The sequence below is a fragment of the Triturus cristatus genome, chromosome 7 (genome assembly GCF_964204655.1).
Source record: "Triturus cristatus chromosome 7, aTriCri1.1, whole genome shotgun sequence".
Lineage (NCBI taxonomy): Eukaryota > Metazoa > Chordata > Amphibia > Caudata > Salamandridae > Triturus > Triturus cristatus.
In genome coordinates, this window is record NC_140590.1 from 573,204,526 (window position 1) to 573,229,086 (window position 24,561).

The 24,561-nt window shown below is 41.2% G+C and overlaps 1 protein-coding gene across 11 annotated transcripts in view; it reads left to right on the top strand.

Annotated features, from left to right (window-relative positions):
- SPATA20 (spermatogenesis associated 20) overlaps window positions 1–24,561 on the top strand; it is a 2,191,885-nt gene that overhangs the window by 142,172 nt on the left and 2,025,152 nt on the right. For 2 of the 11 annotated variants that reach the window (XM_085617132.1, XM_085617125.1), the window contains exons 2-3: window positions 5,513–5,568; window positions 5,651–5,706. The exons of the other annotated variants lie outside the window; for them this stretch is intronic. The gene's annotated coding sequence lies outside the window, so the exon portion shown is untranslated. The remainder of the gene's footprint in view (window positions 1–5,512; window positions 5,569–5,650; window positions 5,707–24,561) is intronic. 11 annotated transcript variants of the gene reach the window in all.

Sequence of the window (24,561 nt, forward strand, 5' to 3'; positions counted from 1 at the left end):
GGCAATATATTTGTAACATGTTCGGCATATATCTTCTGTTTGATATTTACTAATGTTACATTCAATGAATTTAGCCCTTTTTTTAACTTGTGTGTTGTTTGCAAACTTTGTTTATGCCATAACTGATTGCAAATAGTGCAAGCATACTCTGGGCCATATTTAATTTGTGCATGGAAAGTACTAATTGTGGCATTTGTTGTCAAAGATGTTATATTTGTGACATTAAGTGTATTTTCTGGTTCTTGTGCATGCAATCTTTTTCTGTTACAGTTATTTGGTTGTACTTCTATTGCATTTGGTTGATTGTGAATCCCAGCATTAGGTGTAAATGTGCTTGTTATTGCATTGGGATTGTTAATAGCTATAATAGATCCAATATGACTTGTGGTTGTGGAATTCTCTGTATGCATTTGCCTATCGCTGTTGAGTGTTTCTGTAAGTGTATTTTCTAGTTGTAACTCTATAGGTGTGATATGTATAGAGGCATGTAGAGTTACCTTTGTAGTATGGATATACATGTTTCTTATAGGTGTAACTTTTTTCTCCCTATGTTTTTTTTTGTTGCCTCAAGTGACAATTTGCCAATTTTGCGTATTGTAACTGGAGTGAAGTATAAAGTAATATTCAATGAATTTGGTACTTTGTTCTGGAGAGCCAACGTTCTGATGTATTCAATAAGCTGCTCAGGTGATTTGATTTCTAAAGCAATAGATGTCTCCTTAGCAGGAGGTATTAATTTCTCATTTTGGCTATTTGAATTAAATACAAAGTATGCATGGATAGTTTTGAATATTGAAATAGTATATGCATTAAAACAAATCAATATACCATTGTGCAAAATCATTGAAGTAAGGGTTCTCAAAAGCCTGGCATTTTGCATTTCTGTTTGCTTCCCCTCAATCGTGAAGCTCTTGTTTTGCTTAATTGCATATATAATGCTATTGTGCTCTATGTAATTGGGTAAATATTGTGGCTGCATACAATTTTCTTCATTAACAGACTGCATTTCAATATATAGAGCATCTCCAAGTTCCATAATAGATTGCAAGTCTCGACTATCCCAACTATGTGCGGGTTTACAGTAGTTATGTAGAATAGCAAATAGACTATTTTGTATAGATTGTGCACACCTTGATGGTAGTGTAAGATCTGTTTGTGTTTGCTGTTTGTCTGTACTATTTACTACATTTATATGTTGTGTTTGTGCCAAAAAAGTTTGTTCTATGTTGTTCTTGATGTTATTATGCATTTTGGACAATATAGCATTGGTGTTACTTTGTGGGCTAAGTATTTTGTTACACTGAGTGTTAGGTCTGTTTGTAGGATGGGAACTCTGTGTATATGCGTTAGTATGCAAATCACTTGTTGAACCTGTCATGTTTTGTGTATGTATGTTTCTTGTATCACAACTTGTAATTCTTGTGTTGTGTATAAGTGTATTTGTAAGTATACTTGCGTATGTCGGAGTATTATGTGAGTTACTTGCATATTGTGTTGTATCTATGCTAGTGCAGGTAGGTAGAGGCAGTTGTGCAGTTGTTATAGGCACAATGGCATTTTTTTGGGGGGGAATATGCTGAGTAGTAGCTAATGATGCTGATGGCTGTTGTGTATTTACAAGAGTACCTGCCTTTGATCTTCGGAGCCAATGTCTTTCATTTTCTATGCGAGTTTTTAATTTGTGTGTGAAGAAATCTGTACATTCTTTAGTAGAATGCACATAAATATGCTTGTGTAATATGGCACTTGCATTTTTTTCTGCTATGAGCATTGCCTTATGTAGTGAATCTTTTTTAATTGTAATTATATCTATTGGAGTTAATTCATATGGTAAGTAATTACTATTGGGTCGCTTTAGACTATATGCCAGATTTGTAATGTACTGTATAAGCCCTTCAAATGATATTTGTATGGTAATACATGTCCCATTTGGGTGAGGCATTCCTGTGCTGTCGCGGCTATGTGAGTCAAATACAAAGTATGAATTTTCACTGTGCATAATAGCTATAACATACATATCAATGCAAAGTAAAACACCGCAATGCAAATTGAGTGCAGCTCTCAATACTGTTTGCATATTTGGCGAAGATGGGTCAAACTGTTTCAGTATATCCCCATAAGAAGGTTGTTTAAGCTTAAGTGAATAGATAGTGTCATTGTGTTGGATATAATTTGGTAAATCATCAGGATGCATAAGCTGTTCTTGATTTATGGAATGCATATCTATATATAAAGCATCCCCCAAGTCCATAATGGCATGTAAATCTTCTACAGTCCATGTATTAGCAGGTCTGTAGCAATTGTGTATGATTGCAAATGTGCTGTTTGGCAAACATTGTTTGCCCAGTGAAGTAGGAGAAAATTTGTTATGCCCTTGATGATAAGCTGCCTGCAGTATTGCCATGATATTAATTGTGACACAAAAATAATGTTCAAATAAATTGCCGGCCCTAAACTACCTATTATATGTTTGTATTGTAGCGTTCTCTTTATGCTGTATTTTAGTGTTGTAAGTATCTTGTATCGACTATATATCTGTATGCTTATATACAAGTATAATGCTAACTAGCATATATTAATATTTATATACACCTTCAAACTCTTCTGAGTATTTACTATTTATTTGTGTAGGTAGACAAGTTTTATGCAACTTTCCTTGTGCTGCTAATAGTAAATAATAAACAGATGCTGTTCAGCCAACTAATTTGTGTAATATAGGTTAGATGTATACTGTAGTCAATTTATGCTATATGCATAGGATTTTAAAATGAATAGAAGTGTTTTCTAAGCATGCATTGAGTGTGTGTTTATATACGTTTGTAGTGTTTCCACGAATGGTCTGCTTTAAGCAAAGCTCAGTGTTTATTAAATAGCCTGTGAATGATATTTACGGATTTGCAAGCACTAGACTTTATAATCAGCCTATAGCTATAGAAAATCAAGGTTATGCATGCGGAAAACAATGAGTATGTTTCTAAAAATATATATATATATATATTCTAATGATCCCTACTAATTTGTTTTCAGCATAGGCTGATGTGTCAATAATAAATTAAGATACTTTCACCTTGATGTCTTGAAAAGGAATGAGCAACTTCTCACAGTTATCTATGGAAGAATAAAAACAAGTATTAATGGTGACTTAGCATATTAATATACAGTAAGTTGTCAAATGTAACGAAATTAGGAAAGCATTTTTACTAAAGTCCGATTTAGTACTGCGAAAAGTTTTGCATAGAGTGTATTATAGTATACATAGTTAAGTATGTAGTAAACATTGTGCAGTAGAGGTTCATAAAGTTGGTAGATATAATAAAAGAAAAACATACTTAGAAATTTTATTCAAAAGAGTAATACAGATGTAATAATACGTAGATGGTTTGTAGTGTAAGGTTTCTGTAGAGTATGGTAGAAAAAGTGTTGTGAAATGTAGTATAGTGTAGATAATGTGTAGCCAATAAAGTGTACATTGAGAATGTGTAGCAGAATGTGAAGAAAAGAGTAGTAGAGTGTGTTTTTCAGAGTAAAATATTTAAATAGTAGTCTGAAGAAAGAGAAACAGTACGGTACAAAAAAAAGGCAAGAAAAGTTGGCAGTGCTTCACGTAATTCATCCCATGGTAGTATGCAGCACGGAATTATGCAACATAATGGTGCATGCGCTAGGGTACATGTGCTAAGTCACAGGGGCTAAGTCACAGGTGCTAAGTAACACGCGTCAAGCCACATGTGTCAAGTCACAAAATGTGTGTGCTGTAAAGAGTAGATGGAAGAGAGTGTGAATGAGAATGTGCGCTAAAGAGTGTGTGGTACAGAATGTGTAATGGAGAATGCATGGTGTAAAATGCATAGTGGGGAGTGTGTGCTATTACAGTTGAAAACAGGGATTGGAAAAGGAAAAACTTGGAGAAAAAGTTGACAGAGCCTCACGTAAGTAACAGCATTGGAGTTTGCAGATTGGTTCTCACCTGCATGCTCACTTCCTCATCATCAGCTATTGTCAACTTATAGGTTGAAAGTATGAAAAAGCAAGGAAAACAAAGAGGAGAATAAAGAAGAGGCAGTGTGTATTATACGTTAAGGAGTAGCGAGAGGAGTAAGAGTAATGTATGTAGTGTACAAATAATAAAGGATAGTAGTGAGGATAAAGGCAGTAGAGATGTAAGCATTAGCTGTGGTGCATGTTGAGGAGATGTACATAAAAATGTGTGCAACAGGTAGTATGCTAAAGAGTATGTAAAATCATAGTGCATGAGAGAGCGTGTGGCAGAGAGCATTTAAGAAGTGCATGGAACAGAGCGCGTGCAACAGAGCGCGTGCAATAGAGCGCGTGCAACAGAGTGCGTGCAACAGTGCGCATGGAAAAGAGTGTTTGTAGAGAAGTAAAGTATATTACTGCTGGAAACATTGACATAGGCAAAGTACAAATTCCCTGGAAGTGTTGAGTGTTTTATGTAAGTAACACTATTGGGGTTTGCAGAATAATTCTTACTTGTATGTTCACTTCTTCATTATTAAATTTTGGCAGCATATAGCTTGAAAGTATCCCGAAATAAGGATCAAAAAGAGGCGAGTAAAGAACAACAGTAGTAGAAATGTAAGCATTAAGTATGATATATGTAGAGGAGGTGTATCTAAAAAAGTGCGCTCTAGAGTGTATGCTGTAAAATATTGCATGTTAAAGAGTGCATGTTAAAGATTGTATGGTAAAGACTGCATGGTAAATAGTGCAAAGTAAAGAGTGTCTGTAGAGAACTAAACTATATTGCTATATAATAAATTCAACAACTTTAACTTAAAAGTTGACAGCGCCTCATGTTATTAACACCATTGGAGTTTGCTGATTGTTTTACACGTGCATGCTTACTTCCCCATCAACAGCTAATGCCAAATGTGGTTTTATATTCACTTTTTCACCATGTCACACAGGCATTTACACAAACCTACACATACACACTGGTTCATTCAATCGTCAATTTGAGTACTCCATGGAAACTTTCCATTTTGCTCAGTTCTTTAAAAGCAATAATACATTATTTGATTGTGCACAGCCATCTATGTATTGCTTTTTTTGGCCCGACTCTTTTCTCTCCCCTTTTCCATAGCAAGCTATTGTAGAAGAGGTTTGTTTCCCCAAACAGGCCCCACCCTTTTGAGATTCAGGGGCGTCTTTTTTTGCTACTTTTCTCTTTTGGGCAGCCTGACCCATCTTTGCTGGTGGGCGTGTTTCTTCTTTTTTATCCTTGCCCTTTTCAGGCTTATGTTTATGTCTGTGGCTGTGAGGCAAAGTCTTCCTGAAACAGTATGGCAAGCAATGTTTTATGTTTTTTGTTGTTTTGTTGTTTGCTTGCTTTTTATCTAACTTTATCTTTGTTTCTAGAGCTTAAGCGGTCTGGGTTATTCCGGTGCAGCGGCGTGCAGGGAGTGCTTCCCCCAGTAATTATGGTGCTGTTTGTGGGACTTAGGTAAGGCATATTGTAAGTAATTCTGGTTTTTTTTCTGTTTCGTTACAGGTCTTCAATAGTGAGGGTCTTTCCGGTGCGGCGGCGTACAGGGAGCGCTTTCCTTGGTAAGTATGGTGTTGTTTGCGGGACCTAGGTAAGGCATATTGAACGTTTTGTAACTAACTGTGTTTCTCTGTTTGTTTACAGGGCTTCAGCGTTCTGGGGTGCTCCGGTGGAGAGGCGTACATGGAGCGCTTTCCCCGGTATGTATGGTGCTGTTTGGCCTATGCATCTAGTAAAAAAAGCTAGCATTAGCTACGATGTTTAAGCGGTGTGCCTAAAAATGTGTGCAGTAAAGTACGTGTATTTAGAGTACGTGTATTGAGAGGGCGCGGGGAAAGAGGGCGCGGGGAAAGAGGGCGCGGGGAAAGAGGGCGCGGGAAAGAGGGCGCGGGAAAGAGATAGTCTATTAATGGTGAAAACACTGAGCTAGCTAAAGAAAAAAGTTGCCCCAAAAGTTGACAGTGCCTTACATAAGTAACACCATTGGATTTTGCAGATTGGTTGTCACGTGCATGCTCACTTTCTCATCATTAGCTATTGCCAACAAATAGGCTGAAAGTGTCAAAAATGAAGGGGAAAAAAAAGTGAGAATAAAGAAGAGACAGTATGTAGTATACATGAAGGAGTAGAGAGAGCAGTAAGAGTAGTGTGTGTAGTGTGTGCCTGATAGTAAAGGATAGGAGGATAATAAAGGTAGTAGAGTTGTAAGCATTAGCTATGGTGCATGTAGAGGAGATGTGTATTAAAATTTGCACAGTAGGTAGTATGTTAAAGTGCATGCCAAAAGATAGCGTGTAGGAAAGTGTGTGGCATAGAGTGTGTGGCAGAGAGCCTGTGGTAAAGAGCTTGTGGTACAGAGTGTGCCATAGAGGCTGTAACTAAAGTGCGTGCTACAGAGTCCATGCACCATACTGTCATATGCGCTAAGTTACACGCGCTACGTTACCTGCGCTAAGTCACACGCGCTAAGCCACATGTGTCAAGTTACACAATGAGTGTACTGTAGAGAGTGGATAAAAGAGAGTGTGAATGAGAATGTGTGCTAAAGAGTGTGTGGTGTGGAGTGTGTTTTGGAGAATGCATGGTGTAAAATGCATGGTGGGGAGTGTGCGCTATTACTGTTGAAAACAGGGATAGGAAAAGGAAAAAATTGCAGAAAAAGTTGACAGAGCCTCACGTAAGTAACCCCATTGGAGTTTTCAGATTGGTTCTCACCTGCATGCTCACTTTCTCATCATCAGCTATTGTCAACTTGTAGGTTGAAAGTATGAAAAAGCAAGCGAAACAAAGAGGAGATTAAAGAAGAGGCAGTGTGTAGTATACATAATTGAGTAGCGAGAGGAGTAATTTATGTAGTATACAAATAATAAAGGATAGTAGTGAAGATAAAGGCAGTAGAGATGTAAGCCTTAGCTGTGGTGCATGTTGAGGAGATGTACATAAAAATGTGTGCAACAGGTAGTATGGTAAAGAGTATGTAAAATCAGTGCATGAGAGAGCGTGTGACAGAGCACGTGCAACAGAGCGCGCGCAACAGAGCGCATGCAACATAATCTCACACGTGCTAAGTTACACGCGCTAAGTTACACGCGCTAAGCTACACGCGCTAAGTCACTCAAGCAGTGTGTATGTAGAGAGTGAATGGAAGGGAGCATCAAGGAGAAAGTGGGCAAAAGAGTGCATGTTATAGAATGTGTAACAAAGAATGCATGGTGTAAAGTGGATGAGGAGGAGTGTGTGTGAAAGACTATAGTTAAGCCGGTAATAAAGAGTGTTGCGCAGAAGGAGCATATATATGCAGTATGCAAAAAACTGACAATGCAGCACTTAATTGCCAAGCAGTACATGACATTTTTAAGCTATAAACCAGATGTTCCGAATGAAAAAATGCATTGTATTGCAAAGCGTGATTGCAAAAAAACAATTGCGCAGTAATATCTGCATTACTGCGGGTAATACATACATCAAGGGCAATGTCTGTACAGCAAACACTGAAATTAAGTAACCATTGAGAAGCAATGAAATTATTTGGAAAAGGATACCTAGTCCCGCAAGCGTAAGTTGTGAAACCCCTCCCACCCCCTCCAAAAGGCTAACAAACATCACCTAACAAAATGCCACTGCTAGTATAAGGTTAAGCCCCCCCCCTTTTGCCCCCCTCATCACACACTTGTTTCAGTTGGTTAAATTAGCATAGAAGCCTCACAGAGTTAATTAAGGTAAATACGTGTTTTAGATGGAACATATATGTAAACAATGTACCTTGAAAGCATATGCAAAGAAGCCCAAAAGGAAGATGGTAAATGTATTCAAATGTAAAGCACGACGAATAGAAATAAAGGCAAATCTATTGAATGCGCGCACCATAACTGCAATCATAGGCAAAAAGTGAGATACAAAAGTAGACATGCACCACAAAACATTTGACAGAAACGTTTCGCATCACGAAACACATTTTGGCAACAAAAGTAAAACAGTTGTAACACATGTAACGAACAGTAGCAAGCGCATTAAAATTCAAAGGCTGCTAAATTTGTATATTAGCGTATAATTGTAGATGACTGGCAACAGTAGCAAGTTTGTAATGCAAGCGATGCTAAAGTATCTTATGCAGAGAGTGCTTCAGTTAGGATGAAATACACGGCAAACAAAAGCAAAATGTTACCGTAATGAGGCTAGCATTAGTGGTGAAAGCAAAAACAGCAAGTCAATGTACTGCGCGTGCAGTCTTTAAAGCAGGACTAATATGTTTTGCAAGCAGTTCGGTTCAAAGGTAAAAAAATGGCGGCATCTAAACGTAACGCTTGAAAATGAAAGGCAGCAAGATACCAAACGATGGCGAAGCGGTACCGTAATGTATATAGTAATAGCGGCAAAAGCAAAAACAGCAAGGTTATGTACTGTACGTGCGTGTCCCTTCTAAATTCTGCCCAATATACGCTAGTAAATTATTTCATTGCAAATTTTTCAATAAAGCGCGGCTTGGAAATGTAAAGGCATCAAGATACGAAGCGAACTGTGCTAACTAAAAAGCGCATAAAATGTTTTCAAAGGTTAACATCGCAAAACAACTGCACTTGTTATTAGCAAAACACGATAGAAAACGTTCAATGAGTTCATTTTAAAAACGGCAACACAATTGAAGTTGCTTACCTTTTACCAATAGAGATAGTTTTGCTCGTACCGGATGACCCACAAAATGTCTAGAATGGCTGCTCTTCCAGTTTAGGTCCAGGAAAAGAGAAATAAAGGGGAGTTAATTAAAATGAATTCTAAAATGTAACCATCGATTCGAAAGCAAAAGGCATTGTAAGTTGTATTTTAACTAATAATTGTACGATCCCTGACAACAGTAGCAAGTCTGCAATGCAAACCAGGGGAAAGTCTATTATGCAGAGAGCGCCTCAATAAGTATGCAATACACGGGAAACAATAGCAAAGCGGTACCGTAATGTGTATAGTAATAGCGGCGAACACAAAAAACCAGCAAGGTAATGTGGTGTGCGTGCGTGCCCTTCATAAATTCTGTCAAATATTTCTTAGCAAGTGATTTCGTTTTAAAAGAGAGTAATCGCGGCTTTGAAAATTAAAGGCAGCAAGATACCAAACGATGGCGAAGCGGTACCGTAATGTATATAGTAATAGCGGCGAAAGCAAAAACATTAAGGTAATGTGGTGTGCGTGCGTGTCCCTTCTAAATTCTGCCCAACATATGCTAGCAAATGTTTTCGTTGCAGCTTTTAAATAAAAGCGCGGCTTGGAAAATTAAAAGGCATTAAGATACTAAGCGGACTTTGCTAACAATTAAAGCGCATAACATGTTTGCAAAGGTTAACATCGGAAATAACTGCACTTGTCATTAGCAAACCACGATAGAAAACGTTCAATGAGTTTATTTTAAAAACGGCAATACAATTGAAGTTGCTTACCTTTTACCAATAGAGATAGTTTAGCTTGTACTGGATGACATGGACCCAAGAAATGTTTTCGAATGGCTGCTCTTCGAGTTTAAGTACAGTCAAACCGGAGGAAAGGGGAGTTACTTTAAATGAATAACAATAGAGAAGTAACACTTGTTTACGAACAGCACGTGTGTGAAATCTTGTTGTCTAGCCGTATGCTAATGTTTGGGTGGGGGTCTTCCTTGGAAGGATGGTAGGAATGTCTGCCTGAGAGTGTGTGCTATTGTTAGTGAGGAGGTGTGAATTCCTGGCGAATTGAATGTGAAAGCATGCATGGGACAGATAGCGATGCAGCAAAAGGAAACGCGGCTCCAACCTGTCTGACCACGTACAAAGTTGTTTTCAAAGGGAATTCACCGCAAATGCGCTGTAAAGCTAAAACCTACTTTACGAATACTAGACATTATAAATACAGGCAAATCACGATAATAAGTAAAGAAACTTACCTTTAGATGCCTTACCTAAGACCCGCAAAAAAAATAATACCTACAGAGTAAAGCTCCTAAAGCACAATGCTGGCCGGGAACGTTGGGCCCGAGGAAGTCCCTGTAAAAAAAAAAGAAAAATGTCAAAGTGAAATACGATTCAGACAAGATGTCTTAATAAAGACCCGCAAACAGCAACATACATACCGGCTAAAGTAATCTTTGCACGACGCTGCCCAGGGACGGATCGGACCGTGGAATCCCTGTAAAAAAAACAGTAAAAATACAAGCGTTAGATAAGGGACAGACAAGATGCTTTACTACAGACCCGGCAAACGCATCATACATACCCATGGAAAGCACTCCAAGCACGTTACTTCCCGGGAACGGGCCAGAGAGGGGCATACCTGCAAAAAAACAGAAAGCAATTTAGTTAGGTAACAAAATGAGGTAATGCCTAGAAAAGGGGAAAAAAATCGAGTTACCTGTTTATAACTGCGTTGCGCCTACCATGCGATCTGCCAAAGACTGTCACTCTCCCCCAATAGCAGATTCTGTTAAAAAACGTGCCCTTACGATAACTCCCAAACATTACAATCACAGCAAACGAAAATTCACAGTGAACATATGACGTATAAAATAATTTGACTTACCTGTCTGTAGCTGCGTCCGCCTACCGTGAGATCTGGAAAAGGCTGACACACTCCCACAACAGCCGATTCACAAAAAAAACGTGACCCACCCTCACGTAATCAAATATTGAATTGCACACAATACACGTGACAGTACTTTCGTTACAAAACCTGTATTCCAATAAAATAGTCTAACATACAACAATAAATAAGTTAAAACATCGCAAAAAATTACAGCATCGATAACACACAAACATTATAATTACAGTCAAATTAATTTCAAATAGAACATAAGAGGTATAAAAGATTCACACTTACCTGTCTGTAGCTGCGTCCCGCCTACCGTCCGATCTGGAAAAGACTGCTACACTCCCACAACAGCAGATTCATCAAAAAAACGTGCCCCACCCTCACGTAATCAAATATTGAATTGCACACAATACACGTGACCGTACTTCCGTCACTAAACTTGTATTACAATCAAATAAACAGTGTAACATCTTGCATTAAATAATAAAAAACATCTAAAACAATTACTGCATCGATAACTCACAAACATTATAATCACAGTTAAAGTAATTTCAAATAGAACATAAGACGTATAAAAGATTCACACTTACCTGTCTGTAGCTGCGTCCCGCCTACCGTCCGATCTGGAAAAGACTGCCACACTCCCACAACAGCAGATTCATCAAAAAAACGTGCCCCACCCTCACGTAATCACATATTGAATTGCACACAATACACGTGACAGTACTTTCGTTACAAAACCTGTATTCCACTAAAATAAACAGTTTAACATACAGCAATAAATTAGCTAAAACATCGCACAAAATTACAGCATCGATAACTCACAAACATTATAATTACAGTGAAAGTAATTTCAAATAGAACATAAGAGGTATAAAAGATTCACACTTACCTGTCTGTAGCTGCGCCCGATTGCCTACCGTCCGATCTGGAAAAGACTGCCACACTCCCACAACAGCAGATTCATCAAAAATACGTGCCCCACCCTCACGTAATAACATTGAATTGCACACAATACACGTGACAGTACTTTCGTTACAAAACACCTGTATTACTATGAAATATATATGAGACCTGTAACTTACCTTGAGACCAGGCTAAAGAACATTAAACGTATACAAACCATTCACTTACCTGTTTGTAGCTCTCTTCCGCCTACCGTAGCATCGTGAAAACAATGAACAGTCGACAACCGCAGATTCACAACAAACCGTGGCCCAACCCCCCTAAAAATACACAACACTTTCGACCCAAAAAACCCCTATTGCTATACTTCCAAATCCATAACAAAGAAAACTACATAAAGATAAAACGTCAAACACAAAACACAAAAAAATATTTAAATGAAATGATTAAAAATCGCGTACTCTTACCTAATAGCCGAAGCTACGCCGCTGCACCGGAAAGACCCAGACCGCTGAAGCCCTGTAAATAAACAGAAAAAAACCAGAATTACTTAAAAAACTTACTATATGCCTTACCTAAGTCCCGCAAACACCACCATACTTACCGGGGAAAGCTCTCCCTGCATCCGCTGCACCGGAACGACCCAGACCGCTGAAGCCCTGTAACGAAACACCCAAAAAACATAGTTAGTTACCAAACATAGGCAATATCACATATACAACGGTACCTGACAAAGCTAAGGGACAGGGCAGAGCTGTAACTTACCTTGAGACGAGGTTACTCACAATTGTAAAAAAGATACAAACCACTCTGAAAACAGACATAACAGACAATTCGAGAAAAAACATAGACATATTATATGTACATCCCAATTACTCGTCAAGTAGAAATTTAAACGTATTTAAAATTTCACTTACCTGTTTGTAGCTCTCTTCCGCCTACCGTAGCATCGGGAAAATAATGAACAGTCGACAACAGCAGATTCACAACAAACCGTGGCCCAACCCCCCTAAAAACACACCACACTTTGGCCCCAAAAAAACCCTATTGCTATACTACCAAATCCATAACAAAGAAAAATACATAAAGATAAAACATCAAACACTACACAAAAAAATATCTAAATGAAATGATTAAAAATCGCGTACTCTTACCTAATAGCCGAAGGTACGCCGCTGCACCGGAGCGACCCAGACCGCTGAAGCCCTGTAAATAAACAGAAAACAAAACCTAATTACTTCAAAAACTTACAATATACCTTACCTAAGTCCCGCAAACACCACCATACTTACCGAGGAAAGCGCTCCCTGCACGCCGCTGCACCGGAACGACCCACACTGCTGAAGACCTGTAACGAAACAGAAAAAAAACACAGTTACTTACCAAACATACAATATACCTTACTTAACTCCCGCAAACACCACCATACTTACCGAGGAAAGCGCTCCCTGCACGCCGCCGCACCGGAACGACCCACACTGCTGAAGACCTGTAACGAAACAGAAAAAAAAACAGTTACTTCCAAAACATAAAGGATGCCTTACCTAAGTCCCGCAAACACCACCATACTTACCGAGGAAAGCGCTCACTGCACGCCGCTGCACCGGAACGACTCACACTGCTGAAGACCTGTAAACAAACAAAAAAAACAGTTTCTTACAAAAGATACAATATACCTTACCTAACTCCCGCAAACACCACCATACTTACCGAGGAAAGTGCTCCCTGCACGCCGCCGCACCGGAACGACCCACACTGCTGAAGACCTGTAACGAAACTGAAAAAAAAACACAGTTACTTACAAAAGATACAATATACCTTACCTAAGTCCCGCAAACACCACCATACTTACCGAGCAAAGCGCTCCGTGCACGCCGCTGCACCGGAACGACCCACACTGCTGAAGACCTGTAACGAAACAGAAAAAAAACCACAGTTACTTACCAAACATACAATATACCTTACTTAACCCCCGCAAACACCACCGTACTTACCGAGGAAAGCGCTCCCTGCACGCCGCCGCACCGGAACGACCCACACTGCTGAAGACCTGTAACAAAACAGAGAAAAAACAGTTACTTCCAAAACATAAAGGATGCCTTACCCGAGTAACGCAAACAGCAACATACTTACCAAGGACAGCGCTCCCTGCACGCCGCAGCACCGGAATGACACACACCGCTAAAGCCCTGTAACGAAACTGAAAAAAAAACAGTTACTTACAAAAGATACAATATACCTTACCTAAGTCCCGCAAACACCACCATACTTACCGAGGAAAGCGCTCCCTGCACGCCGCCGCACCGGAACAACCCACACTGCTGAAGACCTGTAACGAAACAGAAAAAAAACCACAGTTACTTATAAAACATAGAGGATGCCTTACCCGAGTACCGCAAACAGCAACATACTTACCAAGGACAGCGCTCCCTGCACGCCGCAGCACTGGAACGACACACACCGCTAAAGCCCTGTAAACAAACAGAAAACAATGTGGAAGCCCTGTAACAAAAAAACAAAAACAAAGTTAAATCCAAAGCAAGAAAGCAAACACACATTACAAAAAAAAAAAAAAAGATCGCTTACCACACAGCTCCAGGAATCCTTCGCCTCGCAGCAACCGACACGAAATGACCATAGAAACAGTGAAAACAAAAAAAAAAAAACACGCCCACCAGCGGAAAAAGGGGCCGGCCGGCGCTAATGAAACTTCTTGCAAAAAACACGCTCCCCGATCCGAAAAGGACGGGGCCTAATCGGAGTGACTGACCTCTTCTCCAGTGGCTGGCCAGCATTCAAGAGGCCAGCCAATGGAGAACAGGGGAGAAGAGGGGCGGGTGCAAGCCCCTCTTCTCCAAGTCATTAAATCTCGCGAGCGAGACTGCGCAAGCGCAGCCTTCGCTAGCCGAGACCTAAAAAGGCCGTTCCTGTTGGTCCGAAACAAAATGACGAAAAGTGTCCTAAAGGACAATTTGTAAACCTTTATTTTTCCTTTTGCACCGTTAGTTATAAAGAAGTTGCTGTGATCTATCAATTTGCATATAGTAATAAATGTTGTCATCTTATGCAATCATTTAGACAATATTTTATTTAGTATTTTATGCAATATTTTCTTGCAATAGTTCATGTAGAAATGTTGTGAATTAATTATGTATCTTGTGATGTTATAAATATTGTTTAAATGCAGCTATCTCTATTAACAATCTGGAGATGCTGTGAATACTGTGACAAGTCCCTTTAAGACCTTTTCTATTTTCTTTAGGTGCCTGCTTGCAGATTCTTTTCTCTATTTAGTAGAAAGTGTGTCGTTTTAGATATACACTGATTTGTTAGTATCATGTCAATCTCCTATCTAGGCTGACCTATTTTTATTGTTTTTGTTATGGACACTGCCATATCATGATGGGCGATAGCAGTGGAAGCTGAAATGTTTTTATTGTTTTTGTTATAGGAGCTTATATTTCAATTATGTAAATCGAGGTGGCCCATTTTCGCCATACTTGTTTAGGCTTATTGATGCTTCAATATGTTAAAATACTATATTTTTTCATAAATATGAGATAGTCAGATTAGATACTATTAAATCCTAGGTATCTGACCATCAATTAGAAGAGCCTCATGCTAGAATGATCAAGCCAGAAGTCACGTCGATTTGCAGCGGCAATTAGCCTCAGTTGGGGGCTACTTTGGGAGTCGTGCACAAAAGTGACCCCCAGCTTAGCACGGACTATCATTCTTGAGCTGCCATAACATCATAGAAGCTTGCTTGCTAAGCCGCTATTTTTACAGAGAGAAGGTATGCTGTGCGAGCCATTTTAAGAGACTTTATTTATAGGCTTGCTCTTTCCTGATTCTGCTAAACGCTTGCCTAGTGTTTAGAAGTAGAGATAGGGTGTTATGATCTTCAAATTGTTTTCACTAGCCATGTCATGCACTGCTGCATTTATTGTCTCATTCTGTGTGGTTACGGTTCATATTTTATGCACTAGACTGGAGTTTGATATCTAAACATTTTAATGTTCAGCCCTTCTTCCTTAGTGCCATTTTGAGCATGTTTATTCACAAAAGAGGGTTTGGAGTTCCACCATGTCACTTATCTCATCTAGCGGAACTGCTCCAGATCAGAAAACACTTCCTACATAGTATTGCTCACTAGGATGTGCATGGGTTACAGTCCAACTGGATTTCTAATTTGTGTTGGTGCATTGAACTGATCCCTGGTACCATGGGGTTAGAAATCTGACCGCTGCAGCTCTGGGATGTTGGAGCCCAGATTGTGATAGTATAGCGAGTATTTATCATATTCCTTCAGAGCTTTTTCTTGTCCATCCCTTAGGAGGTTGTGTGGTAAGCATGTATTGGGTGCCTATTGTCAGAAATGTGTATTTTCTAATAGCATTCAATATTTCTAAGCTTTTGATTGGCTTCTTATAATCTGCTAAACCCCATAAGATAACATTGCCTCCCCTTGTCTGAGGGTTTGATTACTATACTGGTGCCTTCTTGCTAAAATCTAATGGCCCTTCTTTGTTACCAGTATCATGTTGTTTGTGTTTTCTGTTTCTCATCATATCTCTTAATTCCTTTATAACTTCAATACAGTCTCTTGGTAAGGTGCTATTACATTTATCAATTCGTTTTCCCTTTTCTATGTGTGTAAAAGTGCATTATTGGTTTGGGTGGGTGGGAGTCCGCCACAAGTACAAATGGCACTATCTTGTTAGGCTCAGTAAAGGTTTCAGTAATTTAAACCTTAACTCAACCTCTTATAACTAGGCCACAGAGCAGACCGGCTTAGCTTATTAAAATGTATAAAGCAATTAAAAGTCACCAAACTGTTAGAAAGTAAATAAAAACACAATAAAATCACACTTCAATTTAATAAAAAACAATAATAATTTAATGGGCAAAATGACACTAAAACGACAAAAAATCAATAAGGTGAAGCAGAGATGTGAATTTTCAAAGTTTCAAATAAAAGTAGCACAAAAAGCGTTAAGTGCCAACCTTTGTCAACTGGTTGCAGTAGACCGGTTCTAGGTGCGTTTTGAGGCCGGCCGCTATGCAGCACGAGGTCAGCTACACTATCCAGGTTCAACCCAGTTAGAGGTGATCCCTTGGGACTTATTCTTTTTTGATGGAAGTTAAAATCATTCAGCAGGGCAAGGCAATTGTCTCAATCTGAGAAGTGCTCCATGATGTTAGATAGACGAGGTCCCGGTAAAGCCGTTGGTTTAGGTGGTAAAAGATCTGAATGGAAAAATTCAAAATTCTCGCCTATTAAATTCCTCTCATCAGCCGGGTGATTTTGGCACCTATGCACGATGACGTTTTCTATGTTCGGACTTAATGACTTTTTTGGAGCTCTTATTCCTGCAGCGAGGAAAGACTGCAAGCTGTAGCTGAAGAGGACTCCACAAAGCAGGATACCTTCTTGGCAAGGTCCGGCTGAAATATATTTGCTGCTGCAAAAAATCCCCAAGCGGAAAAAACCTGATCCTTCAGCCCAGCGGCAGCACACCTTGATCTGATTGACTTGGCATGTTTGTACCGGTCCTGCAGAGGCCTTTTGACCCAAAAATGTTCTAAGTCTTAGGTTTTTCAGGATGTCAGTAGGAGTACACTTTGACACAGCCACTGGTATGTGGACCAGAGGAACAGCACTTGAGGGTCAAAACTCACTCCAGCAGAAACCACAAGCAGGGTCCAGAGCAGGTCCAGAACTGGTCAGCTGGACTTTGTGGGAAAAGGGCTTCTTGCAGCTTTTTGAGTCCTTGTAGCTTAACAGAAGGTCAGCCAACTGATCCTTGGAGGCCATTTCTTTGACCTGGGTACAAGTGGGCGCATATCCAGCTCTTCAGGTCTCTAACAGTAGGTGCAGTTCTTACTCTGTTCTTCCACAAGCCCAGAGTGTTCTGAAAAGGGTGCCCTGACATGCCACATATATGCCTGGCACTAGCCTTTGTATGGTGGGGTGACTCCTGTCCCCTTCCCAACCAACAGGGAAAAGGTTCCCATGGGTAACTCTACCCACGTTTGCAGCAGTTCCTGTATGCCCAACTGCAAACAATCCCATGGTGCCCCTCTCTGCCTTAATTCAAGATGGTGAAACTCGTCTCCCCTTGTTCAGAGCTGGTGTCCCCACCTCAGAGGTGTGGCCAGGGAAGCGTGGTTACTTCAAACCAGTTCTGGGGGCAGCTCCCTCCCAACTGTGATTGGAGCATCCCTAACTGGGGGAACAAAAGAAGTACCTGTCCAGGTGACGGCTAACATTTGCCTGTGACAGGGGAGGACTCTTTGAAGTTAATCAAGTCACCAGGCCCTGCCCAAATGGCCGTCCTACCAGAAAAATAGAGACCGTTTCCTACACCCAAGCCTTTATGCCCTGCTATGGGAGTAGTTTTACACCTCATGCAGTGCTGAGCACTGGAGGGCTGCAGCTGGAGGCTAAGGCAAATTAGCCCACAGGGCTTTAAGAATTAAAAAGAGTAACTTTCTAAAACAGGCGTGTCCAACCTTTTCTGTAATAAGTGCTACTTATGGTCAGTGAAAATCATTGCGAGCTACTAATATTATCAGTGTTATTCTAGTGACCAAATCATACAAGATCACATTAATGGCCACAAATGCAAGAATTTCAGCAGTCATCACCCCAGTGCATCAGGCAGGGTTCACAGCAGTAATGTAAAAAAGGCTTTATCGGTTTGGAATGCCTCTTCATTGGTATAAAACAGCCATAGCTGTAGTGCACCAAGTTTGTAATGAGTCTCTGCAGCACAGCATGATTTATCACTCAAAGATCAGCTTTAAATATAACGTAACATTACATGTATTTGTGAAGTACACATTCATCCTGAAGAGTATCTTGGAGCTGAAATAACAATGTTTATTGTAACCCAAGTCAATGATTGGAATTGTTGAATTCAATAATCAACCTTTTTCCTCAAAACATCAACTTGTGAGTTCTGAAAATACTCATATTTACATCTTGAAAACACACTTTCAATTTTGTTACAAGTACGTTTGCCTTAATATGCACTAAAAATCCAACTTCACCAGTGAATTGGGCTTTTAGTAAAAATTTCAAATAGTTCAAAGATTGAATTTCTAGGTGTTGCATACCTGGAGATAGCATTTGTAAATGTAATATTGCACCCCAGTATTCTTCTATGGAACAACCAGCTTATTTATGGTGAAAACCGCTTTTGGGGATTTTTCACTATGAGGTCATGTGTAACATTACACTTCCATATGTTTTACATTTAAATACCATGAAGTCTTCCTTATGGGTAGTAAGCCCTACTTACGGATGACTTATCAGTATTTAAAAGGAATGCGTAAGGCCTATCAAAAGGGTTTATTTTTACAGGTCGAATTGCAATTTTTAAACTGCCAGAGTCAGGCTACAATGGTATGCCTAAAGCCACGTTTACACTGAACTGGATGGCATAATCGGTGCTGCAGTCCACTAGTGGCATTTATCTTAAAGACTTTGGCTATACTTTTTTCTAGCATGTAGTAGGGACTTGTAGGTAAATTAAATATGCTTTTTAAGATTGCAACCAATTTCTACATGTTTTGTGGGTCACAACAAATACACAGGGACTTGGTTAGCAGAGTCCCAGTGCACAGAGTCAAAAGGGGGCAGCATCAGTACAAAGATATCAGGGTGACTATGCAAAAAGAGTCCTTTTTCTACACCATTCTTAGCAAAATTTCCTGTTCTGATAGATTTATCTCTTCTCTCACTTCAAGCGCCTGCAAAACAGGAGTTCTTCTACTTTGCTAATGGAAAGCTGTACTAGAGTTTCCTGAATTCCAGTAGGTACTATTTCAGCCACATTCTTAGAAAGCAATATATGCTCTCTCAATAGTTTCCACTTGCATACAAACAAAAACAAATTAATTCTGAAGGTAGTAGAATAAGGGTCAGTGTCTAGACAAAAGAACAAACCTAATTCTAGAACTCTCTCAGCATCAGTTAATGTATGTGGTGATATGATAATCATTGTACATTTTCTCACCCTGAGAGTTCTTTATTTTGCGTCCCTTTGTTGCGCCTTTCTCTTCCCATGTTGTGTGGTACTCCTGTGGGAGGCGTCCTCAGTGATGTTATCAGTGATGTCACTGACCATGTCATGAGTGATGTAATATGTGAGGTCATAAGCAGTACATTGCGGGGCATAAGTTATAGTTAGCTAAGGTAACTATAACTGCTGAAATCTGAGCCTAACTATAACGTCGCTTTAACTTTGGGTTTTTCACTGAATTTCTAAGGTTTTTTAAATTCTATTTTCGAACTATAACATCCCTATACCCTTTGATTTTTTCAGTGAATTTCTAAGGTTTTTCAATTTCTACATCCTAACTATAACGTCCCTGTAACCTTTGGTTTTGTAAGTGAATTTCTATGTTTTTTTTAACTGACAGCCCCGTTTGTAGAGTGGTGGAGAAAGGGGGTGAGCCTCTGACTAGCTCTCCTCAAATGCACTGTGTGGGACTTACTGAAGGTAACAGAAGAGACTCTTGGCCCCCAAAGACCATCAGCATCCAAGGGGACTGCATCCCCCAACCGGTAGTGCTCCAAAGGGGACGGGACCTCCGACCAGCTCACAGCAATACCGTTGTGTGGGACTTACTGGAGGGGTTCTTGGGCCCCAAGGACCCTTTGCGTCCAAGGGGACTTCATCCCCCAAACAGCAGTGTGCCAGGAGGCGCTATATGCAGAATCCTGGAGAAAGGGGATGTGGGCCCGAAGACGTCTCAGCAGTCCCACTGTGTGGGACTTATTGGAAGTAACGGGAGGGCTTGTTGGCCCCCGAGGAGCCTCTGGAGCCAAGGGAACTTCATCCCCCTACTAGTACCTACTAGTAGTGCGCCAGGGGGCAGCATCAGTACAAAGAAATCAGGGTGACTATGCAAAAAGAGTCCTTTTTCTACACCATTCTTAGCAAAATTTCCTGTTCTGATAGATTTATCTCTTCTCTCACTTCAAGCGCCTGCAAAAACAGGAGTTCTTCTACATCGCTAATGGAAAGCTGTACTAGAGTTTCCTGAATTCCAGTAGGTACTATTTCAGCCACATTCTTAGAAAGCAATATATGCTCTCTCAATAGTTCCCACTTGCATACAAACAAAAACAAATTAATTCTGAAGGTAGTAGAATAAGGGTCAGTGTCTAGACAAAAGAACAAACCTAATTCTAGAACTCTCTCAGCATCAGTTAATGTATGTGGTGATATGATAATCATTGTACATTTTCTCACCCTGAGAGTTCTTTATTTTGTGTCCCTTTGTTGCGCCTTTCTCTTCCCATGTTGTGTGGTACTCCTGTGGGAGGCGTCCTCAGTGATGTTATCAGTGATGTCACTGACCATGTCATGAGTGATGTAATATGTGAGGTCATAAGCAGTACATTGCGGGGCATAAGTTATAGTTAGCTAAGGTAACTATAACTGCTGAAATCTGAGCCTAACTATAACGTCGCTTTAACTTTTGGTTTTTCACTGAATTTCTAAGGTTTTTTAAATTCTATTTTCGAACTATAACATCCCTATACCCTTTGATTTTTTCAGTGAATTTCTAAGGTTTTTCAATTTCTACATCCTAACTATAACGTCCCTGTAACCTTTGGTTTTGTAAGTGAATTTCTATGTTTTTTTTAACTGACAGCCCCGTTTGTAGAGTGGTGGAGAAAGGGGGTGAGCCTCTGACTAGCTCTCCTCAAATGCACTGTGTGGGACTTACTGAAGGTAACAGAAGAGACTCTTGGCCCCCAAAGACCATCAGCATCCAAGGGGACTGCATCCCCCAACCGGTAGTGCTCCAAAGGGGACGGGACCTCCGACCAGCTCACAGCAATACCGTTGTGTGGGACTTACTGGAGGGGTTCTTGGGCCCCAAGGACCCTTTGCGTCCAAGGGGACTTCATCCCCCAAACAGCAGTGTGCCAGGAGGCGCTATATGCAGAATCCTGGAGAAAGGGGATGTGGGCCCGAAGACGTCTCAGCAGTCTCACTGTGTGGGACTTACTGGAAGTAACGGGAGGGCTTGTTGGCCCCCGAGGAGCCTCTGGAGCCAAGGGAACTTCATCCCCCTACTAGTACCTACTAGTAGTGCGCCAGGAGGCACATTTGTAGAGTGGAAGTGAAAGGGGATGGGGCCTCCGGCGACTTGCCGGTCCCCATTTATTTGTAATTTACTAGAGGAGGGGTGTTGTTTGGCCCCCTCTCTGGTTCGATTTCGGCCCCAGGGACCCCATCCTCCGGAGCCAGGCCTTTTTTTAATGGGGCCAGTTCAACCATCCTCCCTCCTCCCCCCCCCACCCCCAGGCTGATTTTGGCTGTGGGGACCCTATCTCCCAGGGCCCGGCCTCTGTTGTGGGTGCCCTGGTCCCACCCAGTATAGGTAAGAGCAACAGGAGTAATCCCATAAACCTGGTTGAGATCTGGGTGAGGGAATATAAACAAACAACAATATCGCAACAGCTATTATTAAAAAGCTGGTAACTAAGCATGCACAAAACATTGCAGGAAAGGAAGGTAGGGAGACTCATAGTTCATTTGAATGTGCCCAAGGCATCATATATTTGGATGAATACAAGCAATTTGCAGGACAAATTAAGAAAAGGGTCTGGAAAAATAAGGAACAGTTGTAGCAGCACTGTAAGCAATTAATACGTAAGTAACCCGAAAAACTTTGTCCACACAAGTGTTCGTGACACTCAAAGGTGGATGGCGCAGTTGACAAGTGAAAACCGGGACGGCGCAGAGTGAAAACGTGATAATTATATACAAAGGGACTTCTGGTTCACAGGTAATTATTTACATGAATTTTACAGATTTAAAGCATTTTAGTGAACCATGGTAAAGGGCGTCGGAAGTTGCGCTGGTATGTCGACGGGGTTTAGATCCTAGCGGTTTATGATCATCAGGACCAGGTTACTTAATGAAGGTACAGGTCAAGGTGGAATCTGTATGAGGCGGAGGCAAAAAGCTAGGAGAAGAGATGGGGCCTGGCGGCAGGCAGTATCCAGTAGTGGTTACCAGGGTCGGAGCCCCGATCCACAGGGGACTGTCAGGGGGAGCAGCTGGTGAAGGATGGCCGGAGGGCCGGAACAAATGGGGGTGAATTCAGCTGGCAACCTTGGTCGGAGCCCCGATCCACAGGAGGCCGTCAAAAGGAGCAGATGGTAAGGGACAGCCGGAGGGTCGAAACAAATGCGGGTGAGTCCAGCGGGGGCCTGTAGCAAGGCGACATCCTTGTATGCTGTTCCTGGGTCGGGTACCTGATTCTTAGGCAGCTGTCACAAAGTGATCAGCTTGGAGTCAATCGATTGACAATAATTCCTTTTGAGATATTGTTGAGTGTTTATACTGGTCCCACCCAGGGCACCCACTTGCAGCTGTTGAGGACCAAGGGGGAGCCTGAAGGCCCTCGTAGTCCCTGCTGGCTCTCCGCTTCCTGCTGGAGCTGGTATTGCTTTTCCAGAGAGGGAGCTACTAAACATGCAGCTCCCTCTCTGTAAAAACAATTTTGCTCCACTTCTAGCAAGCAACAACATTTTTTCTTCTCTTGCTTGCTAGAAGTAGAGCATTTTCTATGACTTGGTGGGAGTGGTAAAGCTCCCGCCAAGCCATAGCAAACAGCTATGTCCCAGGAAGTGGGCCCCCTTGGACATAGCAGGAGCTGGCCCTGGGGGGTGGCGGTCCCCAGGGTCATCTATAGCTTCAGGCGGGGGGCCTCTCGACCCCCTCCATTGCACGACACAGCCCTGGGGAGGTGTTGGTCCCTGGCAGCCCCCGACTTTATATGACAACATTTGCCGTGTGAGTTGTCTGTCCCCGGGACTGAGGGAGGGCAGCGTGGCCCCCGCATTAATGTTATATTTAGACCCGGGGAGGTGGCAGTCCCCGCAGCTTCCGGGGGGCTGCACAGGCCTCCCTCATTAATTGCACATTTGGATTGGGGAGGTGGCAGTCCCCTTGGCATGAGGGTTGCCAACCCCCTGTAAATTATAAACCATGCTTCGGGGAGGTGGCGGTCCATGGGGCTTTATGAGCCCTAGGAGGGAGTCCCATGCACCCCCTCCTATATATATATTTTGCAAATGCCCCTAGGTTCACTTCTGACACACCTGGGAGCTCCGGATTACAGAAGCACAGGAGACCGTGCTTGTGTTTTTTAAAACCCATTTGGCCGGATCCAGCGCGACTCCACTGGAAAATGTAAAAAAACAAATGCCTTTTTTGGCTATGCAGGGTCCCTGTGAGACCCCTCCCCCCAAGAGGCTTAGGGGGTCAGGGTAGCACTACCCTTCCCCCCCATTCTTTATTTTGTATGTTTTTTCGCTGGCAACAATTCCTGGTTTGACGTGTTGGCAGCCAATCACATTTGAGCATGGGTACTGTAGGATCCTCGGAGGATCTGCATCCTTATATATACATATTTGGATTTCGGTTAATTACTACGCATTTACTGAACGGATTTACACCAAATCACAAAAAGGCACTTTCCTAGACCCACATCTATCTCCCTACCAATTGTTGTGTAATTCCTTTCAGCAGTTCGTGCTGTGGAAACACACTTTTTTTTTACACCCCCTTTTTTTCTTGGCTTCACTTAACGAATCACTCTGAAACTTTCCATACGCATAAAGAATCACCGGGGCACTTTTTGGGGAACATTTTCTGAAGATTTGTCAAGCGGTGCCAAAGTTATAGGCCAGTCAAAAAAGACTTTTCCTATGGAAACTAGGTCCTAACTATAACTAACTACTGGCGACCTCCAGTAGGAGATGTGTATATATATTCACTTATAAAACCAAAGGTTACAAGGACTTTATAGTTAGGCTCAGATTTCAGTCAAAACCAGTGAAATTCGGCAGTCCTAGTTACCTGGGCTAACTGTAACTTACAATACACTGCTTATGACCTCGCATATTACATCACTCATGACCTGGTCAGTGACATCACAGATGACATTTTAAATGACATCATTGATAAAATCAAGTGGATGTAAGTATCTTTAAGTGTTGAGGAGTGTTAAACATATTTACTAACCTACTACAAAAGTTAAATTAGTGTACAATTTGCACTACT